At 42.5% G+C, this 8,446-nt stretch overlaps 1 non-coding gene across 1 annotated transcript; it reads right to left on the bottom strand.

The window, feature by feature from the left end:
- Nucleotides 1-5,985: 5,985 nt before the first annotated feature.
- On the bottom strand, nucleotides 5,986-6,092 carry LOC122901502. The gene has a single exon (XR_006383517.1). It is a non-coding gene; the product is annotated as a U6 spliceosomal RNA (small nuclear RNA).
- Nucleotides 6,093-8,446: the final 2,354 nt, after the last annotated feature.

Below are 8,446 nucleotides of genomic sequence, written 5' to 3'. Positions count from 1 at the left end.
TGTGAGGGCCATTGTAAAGGTAAAGTCCCACTTTCTAGAAGCCTTTATAGAGATCATATTTAACGTTCATAACCACAGTGCTAGTAGCTAGGGAATGACTGCACTGGCAGGCGAGGTTACGTGACTAGGTTCCCCCCAGTTTCTGCCTTGATGAGTTTAGGGGAATACAGCTGCAGAAAGGGCTATGGACAAGGCGGACCATCATGCCTTCCTGCTGGTTCCCTGTCCTGTGAGCAATGCTCGGGGGACGTTTTTACTTCATCAATGGGTTTATTGGGTCAAAGTTCAAGCCCAGTGTCCCAAGAGCCCTCGGTGTATTTGCTAAGTGAATGATTCTGGAAGCTTATAAACAAGGTGCACAGGGAAGTATCCAGCTTTGGGCATGAGAGGGAGGCTTAGAGAGAGCCAAGGTGTCCCTGGGATGCAATCTATTCTTCTAGCTTCCTAGATCCATTCGTTAGGTCGAGGCAGGGAGCCCTTGGCTAGCTCAAGCTCAAATGGGCACCAGGCATGGATGACCTTAAGTGCCCAAACTGGGCCATACTTTTCTAAAATAATTACAGAATCTCAGCCTGTCCCTCATCCACTCACAAGCAGATAATAGAGAAGTACGTTTTTGTTCTATTGAAGAAACGTGGCTTAATTCTGTATTGAAAGCGAGAGTTGTATGGGTGAATTTCTCTATTCTGCAGTCTAGAAAAGCCATTCTAAGCCTTGTGAAACCAAGCAAGAGGAAAATTCTGTGTTCATTCAGATGCTAGGTACAAGTTCCTGGAGAGGTTTTAAACGCTTCTTTGTTTTATTGAAAGAGTTATTTCATAATGTATAGAGAAGAACACAAGACAAATCAGGTTTCAGCTTTCAGAAAGAAAATCATCCTCATGGGACACGCTTTTGTTTTTGCTTTTTAAAATCCTTTTATTGCATAATAAATCGCAAATATAGAAAACTTCACAAATCAAATCTCTGGCTAAATCATGCGAATTATTTCGAGGCAAACCCATCAGGTTACGAAACAGAACTTCACCAGCCCACCCCAGAAGCCCCATCCAATTATAAGAGCCTGTCCGGACCACAACCCTTCCTGTGGCCCCATACACAACCGTTATGCAGACTGTTACATAGTAACTTTCCTGTGCTTTTTAAAATGCATCTTTATCACCCAAACATGCATCCCTATCCACGATTAAAGGAAAACTTCCTCTCACACAACACTTCTGACACCAAACGTGCAGATTTTCTATACCAAGCAATTCTCCAATTCTTCGATTCTACCTGGGAGCAGGGGACTACAGTTTAATTCAGTTCTGACCCTAACTACCCAGTGTTAGTACTAACGGCACAGGTTAAGGGCTCAGTCCCACTGTAGTATGGGACTGAGCCCTTAACCTGTGCGGTTAGTACTAACTTCCAATGCTGATTGCAAGGAGCGGGTCCCCAGGTCACCTACACTTCCATCTGATTTGGCTATAACTTAACTAATTTGCTCTATCAACTCACAGAGTTCAGGGACACACCTGTTTATTAAAAAGGGTTTAGTAGAAGATAGAAATGAGCAGCCAGATGAAGAGGTACAGAGAGCGAGGTCTGGTAGGGTCCCAAACACAGGAGCTTCTGACCCCTTGGAATTTGGAATGTACCATCCTCCTGGCACATGGATGTCTTTACCAGCCCAGAACCTCTCCAGACCCCACCTTTTAGGGATTTTGTGGAGGTTCTCCTATGTAAGTCTGATGGATTAAATCACTGGCCACAGTGATTGACTCCATCTCTACCCCTCCTGTCCCCTCTGGAGATTTGGTGGGAGTGGGCAGGGGTCGGGATGGAAGGGGGCTGGTGGGGGTTAAAATTTCAACACTAATCCCAGGGCTCGTTCCCCTGGCAACCAGCTGCTACCAACTAACTGGAGACCCCCAAGCCTAATGTCATCTCATTAGCATACCAAAGACACACCTAGGACTCTGGAGATTCCAGAGGTCTTAGAAGCTCTGTGCCCAGAATGGGCAGAGACCAGATTCATATTTCATATTATGTCACAACTATTGTCTTATAATAAAAGCGTTTATCTTTGGGGAACCTGGCTGGCTCAGCCAATGGAGCATGCAACTCTTTTTTCTTTTTTTTTTTTAGATTTTTAAAAAATTTTCATTTATTTGACACACAGAGAGAGATCACAAGTAGGCAGAGAGGCAGACAGAGAGAGGGGGAAGCAAGCTCCTTGCTGAACAGGGAGCCTGATGTGGGGCTCAATCCCAGGACCCTGGGATCATGACCTGAGCTGAAAGCAGAGGCTAAACACACTGAGCTACCCAGGCGCCGCAGAGGAGCATGCAACTCTTGATCTTGGAGTCATGAACTTGAGTCCCACGTTGGGTGTAGAGCTTACTTAAAAAAATATTTCTCCTGGGTGGCTCAGTTGGTTGGACGACGGCCTTCGGCTCAGGGCGTGATCCTGGAGTCCCAGGATCGAGTCCCACATCAGGCTCCCGGCTCCATGGGGAGTCTGCTTCGCTCTCTGACCTTCTCCTCGCTCATGCTCTCTCTCACTGTCTCTCTCTCTCAAATAAATAAATAAAATCTTTAAAAAAAAAAAATTTCTCTTTCAAGTCTCTTTTAATCTCTTGGTTCTTTTTCCATCCTTTTGTTTTCTTACAGTTTAATCTGTTGGGGGACCTTTGACCTGTAAAATTTCCCACAGTCTGTCCTTTGCTGATTGCACACTTAGGTATAGTTTAACACGTGCTTTTGTCCTTGTGTTTCCTGAAAATTCGCAGCTGGCTTCAGAGACCGGATCAGATTCAGGTTAGCTCCCTTTGGCCAGATTATAGGAGGTACTTAATTCGCTCTCTCTTTTTCTTTGTCCCTTAGCAGGCTTTGATGCTTCATGTCTTTATCTGTTAAATTATTGGAGATTGCTAAATGGTGATGTTCTAATTCTACCATTTCATTTTTCATTTCTGAGCTGGAACACAATTTTAAATAGATGCTTCCCTTCATCTACTGCTTGGTTCCCAGTGGGATGATTCATGTAAAAAAGGGAGAATAAGGCTTGACTCTTCTGTAGTCACCTGTTTTCAAGATCATGACTTCTCTCCCTGTCATCTTCCAAATGCAATCCTTTTTCAGTAGTAACTTTTGAAGCTGAAGACTTAAACACCTTGGGGTGGGGGTATTTCACCCAATGGCAGTTGTCAGCATTATTGAAGCTCATTGTCCCATCTTTGGTTTGAGGGAGGCATTTCACGTTGCCTCCTGGGTCCTTTTGACATGACCCTGGTTGACTGTGATAGCCTCCATCTGGTGTTAAAAGATATTTTAGGTCATCTCTATGTTTTCTGCTCCACACCTGGAACCAGTCATTTCTCTAAGAAGCACTAGTTTCTTTCAGTGAGAAACTATTTTAGATGACAATTTGAACTCAGAGATGCTCTCTCCTATCGAATTAGTTCTCATTTCTCAGCCTTTTCAGCAATGTATATTTCATATAGGAAGCAACAATTTTATTTTTTTCTTTTTGTTTAAAATATTTTTCTGGTTTTATTGACATATAATTGACACGTATTACTGTATGAGTTTAAGGTGTACAGAATAAAGGTGTGATTAACACGTAATGATTGATCACCACAATACACATCATCTCATGCAAACATAATAAAAAGACATGAAAAAAAAAATCTCTTGTGATGAGAGCTCTTAGGATTGACTCCCTTAACACCTTTCCTACATATCATGCACCAGTGGTAACTACAGTCATCAAACTGTTCATCCCTGGTACTTATAACTGGAAGTTTAAGGCTTTTGATCATACAAATGTCTATTCATATGTAGATATGTACATGTATATATATTATACATGAAAAAAATGTTTCCAAATTCACATTGATTTCCAACTCAGATTTAAGACTCCAGAGCTTTGATAAAACTTCTCCTATAGGGCACCTGGGTGGCTCAGTGGGTTAAGCCTCTGCCTTCAGCTCAGGTCATGATCTCAGGGTCCTGGGATCGAGCCCTGCATCAGGCTGTCTGCTCAGCGGCGAGCCTGCTTCCCACTCTGTCTCTGCCTGCCTCTCTGCCTACTTGTGATCTCTGTCTGTCAAATAAATAAATAAAATCTTTAAAACAAACAAACAAACAAAAACTTCTCCTATAGTTCTATTCTAATATGTCTGTACCTTTTCTTCAATACCAAGATTCCTGGTTTTTAAGGACACAGGGATGATAGAATTAATATAGCTCATAACCACATATTTGTTCTCTCCTATATTGAGGACACAGCAGCCTGTGAATAAAAGTACCAATATTACCAAGACACATTTAAAATCTTTTTAAAGCGAAAGTTCACCATATTCTCTTTTCCCCTAGTTAGAAAAACAGTTGTCTTTATGTGCGTTGTCACAGCACGATGTGTCGTGACTTATGCGGACCTCTTGCTCATCATCCCGGCTAATCTACAAGTAACCGTGTATTCCATGCTCACCACCTAGCCTTCTGACTGATGACTGAGCCTCCCTGGATTTCTTGCTTGTCCACAGTAATTTGTGTTTATATTTGAGAGTCCGTTTTGCTGGATATAAAATCCTTGACTTACAGTACCTTGAGTTTCTTAAATACGAGCTCCATTTTCTTCTGGCAGAAAGAATTCCAGTGAAAAAGGCTGAAGGTGATCTCATTTCCTTTTCCTTACCAGTCCCAGGTCCTTTTTTCTAAAAGTCCAAAGTGGGTTTTTCGGTTTTTATTTTTCAAACTCAGTAATTTTACTAAACAGTATCTTGGTATTAGTTATTCTAACTCAGTAGTCTCAGGTGTGCATTATGCTTTTTCAATATGGACTCCCATAGTCTTTTTTAATTTCTGGGAATTTTTCTTGAGTTATGTTTTTAATATTTTTATCCCTTGCCTCTATTATCTTTTTAATAGACTCCTACTAGCAATGTGTTTAATCTTCTTTGCCTATTTTCAATACTTGTTATTTTTTTCTCAAAACTTAAAAAAAAAATTTTTTTTTAAATTTATTTATTCATTACTCTAGAGAGAGAGTGAGAGCATGAGGGTGAGCTGGGGAGGGGCAGAGGGATAGGAAGAATCTCCAGCAGACTCCAGGCTAAGTGCAGAGCCCAAGGTGGGGTTCTGTCTCACAACATCATGATCATGACCTCAGCCAAAATCAAGAGTCGAACACCCAACCAACTCAGCCACCGAGGTGTCACTTTTTAGTTTCTTTCTGATTTAAAATTCTTCTTTTTTCTTTTTTTTTTTTTTTAAAGATTTTATTTATTTATTTGACAGAGAGAGATCACAAGTAGGCAGAGAGGCAGGCAGAGAGAGAGGAGGAAGCAGGCTCCCTGCTGAGCAGAGAGCCCGATGCGGGGCTTGATCCCAGGACCCTGAGATCATGACCTGAGCCAAAGGCAGCGGCTTAACCCACTGAGCCACCCAGGTGCCCAAAATTCTTCTTTTTTCAATCAGCTATTTCTTCTCAGGCATGATTTTTGTCTATTCACTGTGTTTCTTCTAATTTAGACTTCATTTTTAAAAAAAGATTTTACTTATTTATTTGACAGAGATCACAAGTAGGCAGACAAGCAGGTGAGGGCCTGAGGCAGACAGGCAGGCTCCCCACTGAGCAGAGAACCAGACGTGGGGCTGGGTCCCAGGACCCTGAGATCATGACCTGAGTCTAAGGCAGAGGCTTTAACCCACTGAGCCACCTAGGCAACCCCCTAGACTACATTTTGATACAAACTTTCTTTGACTTTGAATTGTTTTGAGTTTTGTTACCTCATTTCTGAGTTTTCCTAAATGTTGTTTACCCATATGTTGTATCATTTTAGCTTATTTTGAGATAGTAGGTTAATTCTGATCTGTTCTGTTGCCACATCTTTCTGGCATGCTTTGATGATCTGTACGGATGTTTATTCTGCTTCTTACTCTCTTATAGTCATTTCATATGGGATTTGACCTCGATATTTTGTTACGCTTTTTTTTTTTAACATGGAATGCTTCACAGATCTGCATGTCTTCCTTGCGCAGAGACCATGCTAATCTTCTCTGTATCATTCCAATTTTAGTATATGTGCTGCTAAAATGAGCACGTCTGTCGCTTGTTTTTACGTGGAATTAGTTCTTCTGAACTTTCCAATCACAGCAGCATTCAGAAGAGCTTTTCTAACTCCCAGAACTCCCCTCTCTGTTGTTTTGTGTATTGGTCAAACCTACGGCGCCTTGCTTTCTGGGAAAACTTTCCTGGGCCCGTCGCCTTCCCCACTGTGGTTTGGGTCTTCTCTTACCTATGTCTCTATTGCTCCTGCCCCGGACAATTTTGATTCATTTTCTGATGTTTCCTCTGTGTGTGTCCTGTTCTAGAAGCCAATCCTGGCAGGGCCATTTGGAGCTTTCAAAGAGCCTGAGCCTCTACAGCCCCTTCTGACCTTCTCACCCCCCAGGACCCCTGCAGTCACTCGCTGTTGGGAGGGGCAAAACCTCTCTGGGTTTCAAATGCTGTTCTTGAAATTCCCCTGTCCCTTTGCTTTCTGTTGGCTTTGAATCATGGTCCACTTCTTTCATCACAGTACTTCAGCTACAAGTGGAAGATCCCAGAAATTGTGTCACTGCCATGTGCTCTCACAGTTGGAGGAAAAACAAAGATTATACGCTAGATGCTCAGGCGTAAGCCAAGTGTGTTTGGCAACTGAATTTTCTCTAAAAATTAATGGTTTGTAATGTGGTTCAATAAATACTGTAGATAAATAGCAGGTTGACTGTCTCTGTAATTACATCATGAGCCGAAGGGAGTGTGAAGTGTTTGTTTGAGTATTGTATCTTCATTTGGAAAATTTTGACTTGATTGTAATTTAGGCACAATTAATTTTTTTTTAGTTTTCCTTAATATCAATAATAAATATTTAATTCTAAGATATTAATTGAGTAAAAAGACAACATCTTAAATCTTACATCGGTCTGTTGATCTCTATATTAAAATAGAAATGAACTGAAAGATGATTTTAAATATCGCTACCTTATTAGGGGCTGGTTTAGGTTGAAAAATTAATCTTTATTTTTTTTAAAGATTTCCTATTATTTTATTTGACAGAGAGAGGGAGAGAGAGAGTGGGAGGGGCAGAGGGAGAGGCAGACTCCCCGCTGGGCAGGGAGCCTGATGCGAGCCTCCATCCCAGGACCCCGGGATCATGACTCAAGATGAAGGCAGACACTTAACCAACTGAGCCACCTAGGTGCCCCAAAAAATTAATCTCTAAAATGAACTGAAAATTCATATTCTGTGGGAAAATCAGATTGTGAATCATTTATAGTTCACGGTAAATGAAAACATTGGGGAAAAAAGAACAGTCTTTTTCATGGAGTATCTTTCCCATTCTTGGGCTTGAATTCCTGGGCTGAATGTTCTGGGACCACGAGCCCAGGGCAGGAGCTTGAACAGAGGTCACTGGGAGACTGTTCCTCAAGGGGACTAAAAAAGAATTGAGTATAGGACAGTCATTTGTGAGGCAAGTTATCTGATTGTGACTGTGTGGCTAGAGAGCTCTGGGACTTCTCAGCTACAGCATAGTCCATGCGGACACCCCTGAGCTCATGGGCACCTGCAGATAATTCCCAGCACCCTGGCATCTCCCCACCTTAGACTCTGCTTTCTCTCTGTCCTCTCTGCTTGAAGGCTTTCTTTGACACTTAAGGCATGCCTGGAGGTGTGCTGGGTAGGAAATAAACAATGGAGAATGAAATCGGTGGGAATATGCTCTACTGGGCTTTCTTCCCACATATCTGACAGCCACTGGTGGAGAACGGAGCACTGTGACGCTAATGAATGGGCACTGACTTTTCTCCCTTCCTTGGTTCATTTTTCTCATGTTCTCCCTTGTGCTTCCTGGGATCACCATCCAAAAAACTATCTTCATTCAAGTCTTTGTCATGGTATCTGCTTTCGGGAGCTCCAAACTATGACATCAACTAATTTTGGTATTATTTCCAAAAGTCTTAAACCTGATCCCTTATGTCCATTCTGAGGAAGAGGGGCCAGAAGATGGGCAGGCAGAAAGCAAAAAAAAAAAAAAAAAAAAAAGTCCATCCAAACGCAAGTTTCTTTTCTCCTTTCTTTTTTAGAGAGAGAGAGAGGGAGAGAGAAGATGCACAAGCGAGGAGGGGGAGGGGAGAAGGGAGAGGGAAAGAGAAATTCCAAGCAGGCTGCATGCGCGGCATAGAGCCCGATTGAGATCACGACCTGAGCCAAAATCAAGAGTCGGAGATTTAACTGACTGAGCCACACAGGTGCCCCCAAATGCAAGTTTCTGATGAGTGCGGCCCCACCTTACAGTGGAGACAAGGGCATTGGCTGGCAGAGTCCCCTGGCTTTAGGCTTAGACTCATCAAACCAGCAGCCTTTGCTAGACTCTGTGTTCCCCAGGGCACCTCACTTGGCGGTGTGACGGCC

Source organism: Neovison vison, chromosome 2 (assembly GCF_020171115.1).
Source record: "Neovison vison isolate M4711 chromosome 2, ASM_NN_V1, whole genome shotgun sequence".
Lineage (NCBI taxonomy): Eukaryota > Metazoa > Chordata > Mammalia > Carnivora > Mustelidae > Neogale > Neogale vison.
The sequence above is the reverse complement of the archived record's forward strand: the minus strand, read 5'-3'. Positions and strand labels throughout refer to the sequence as shown.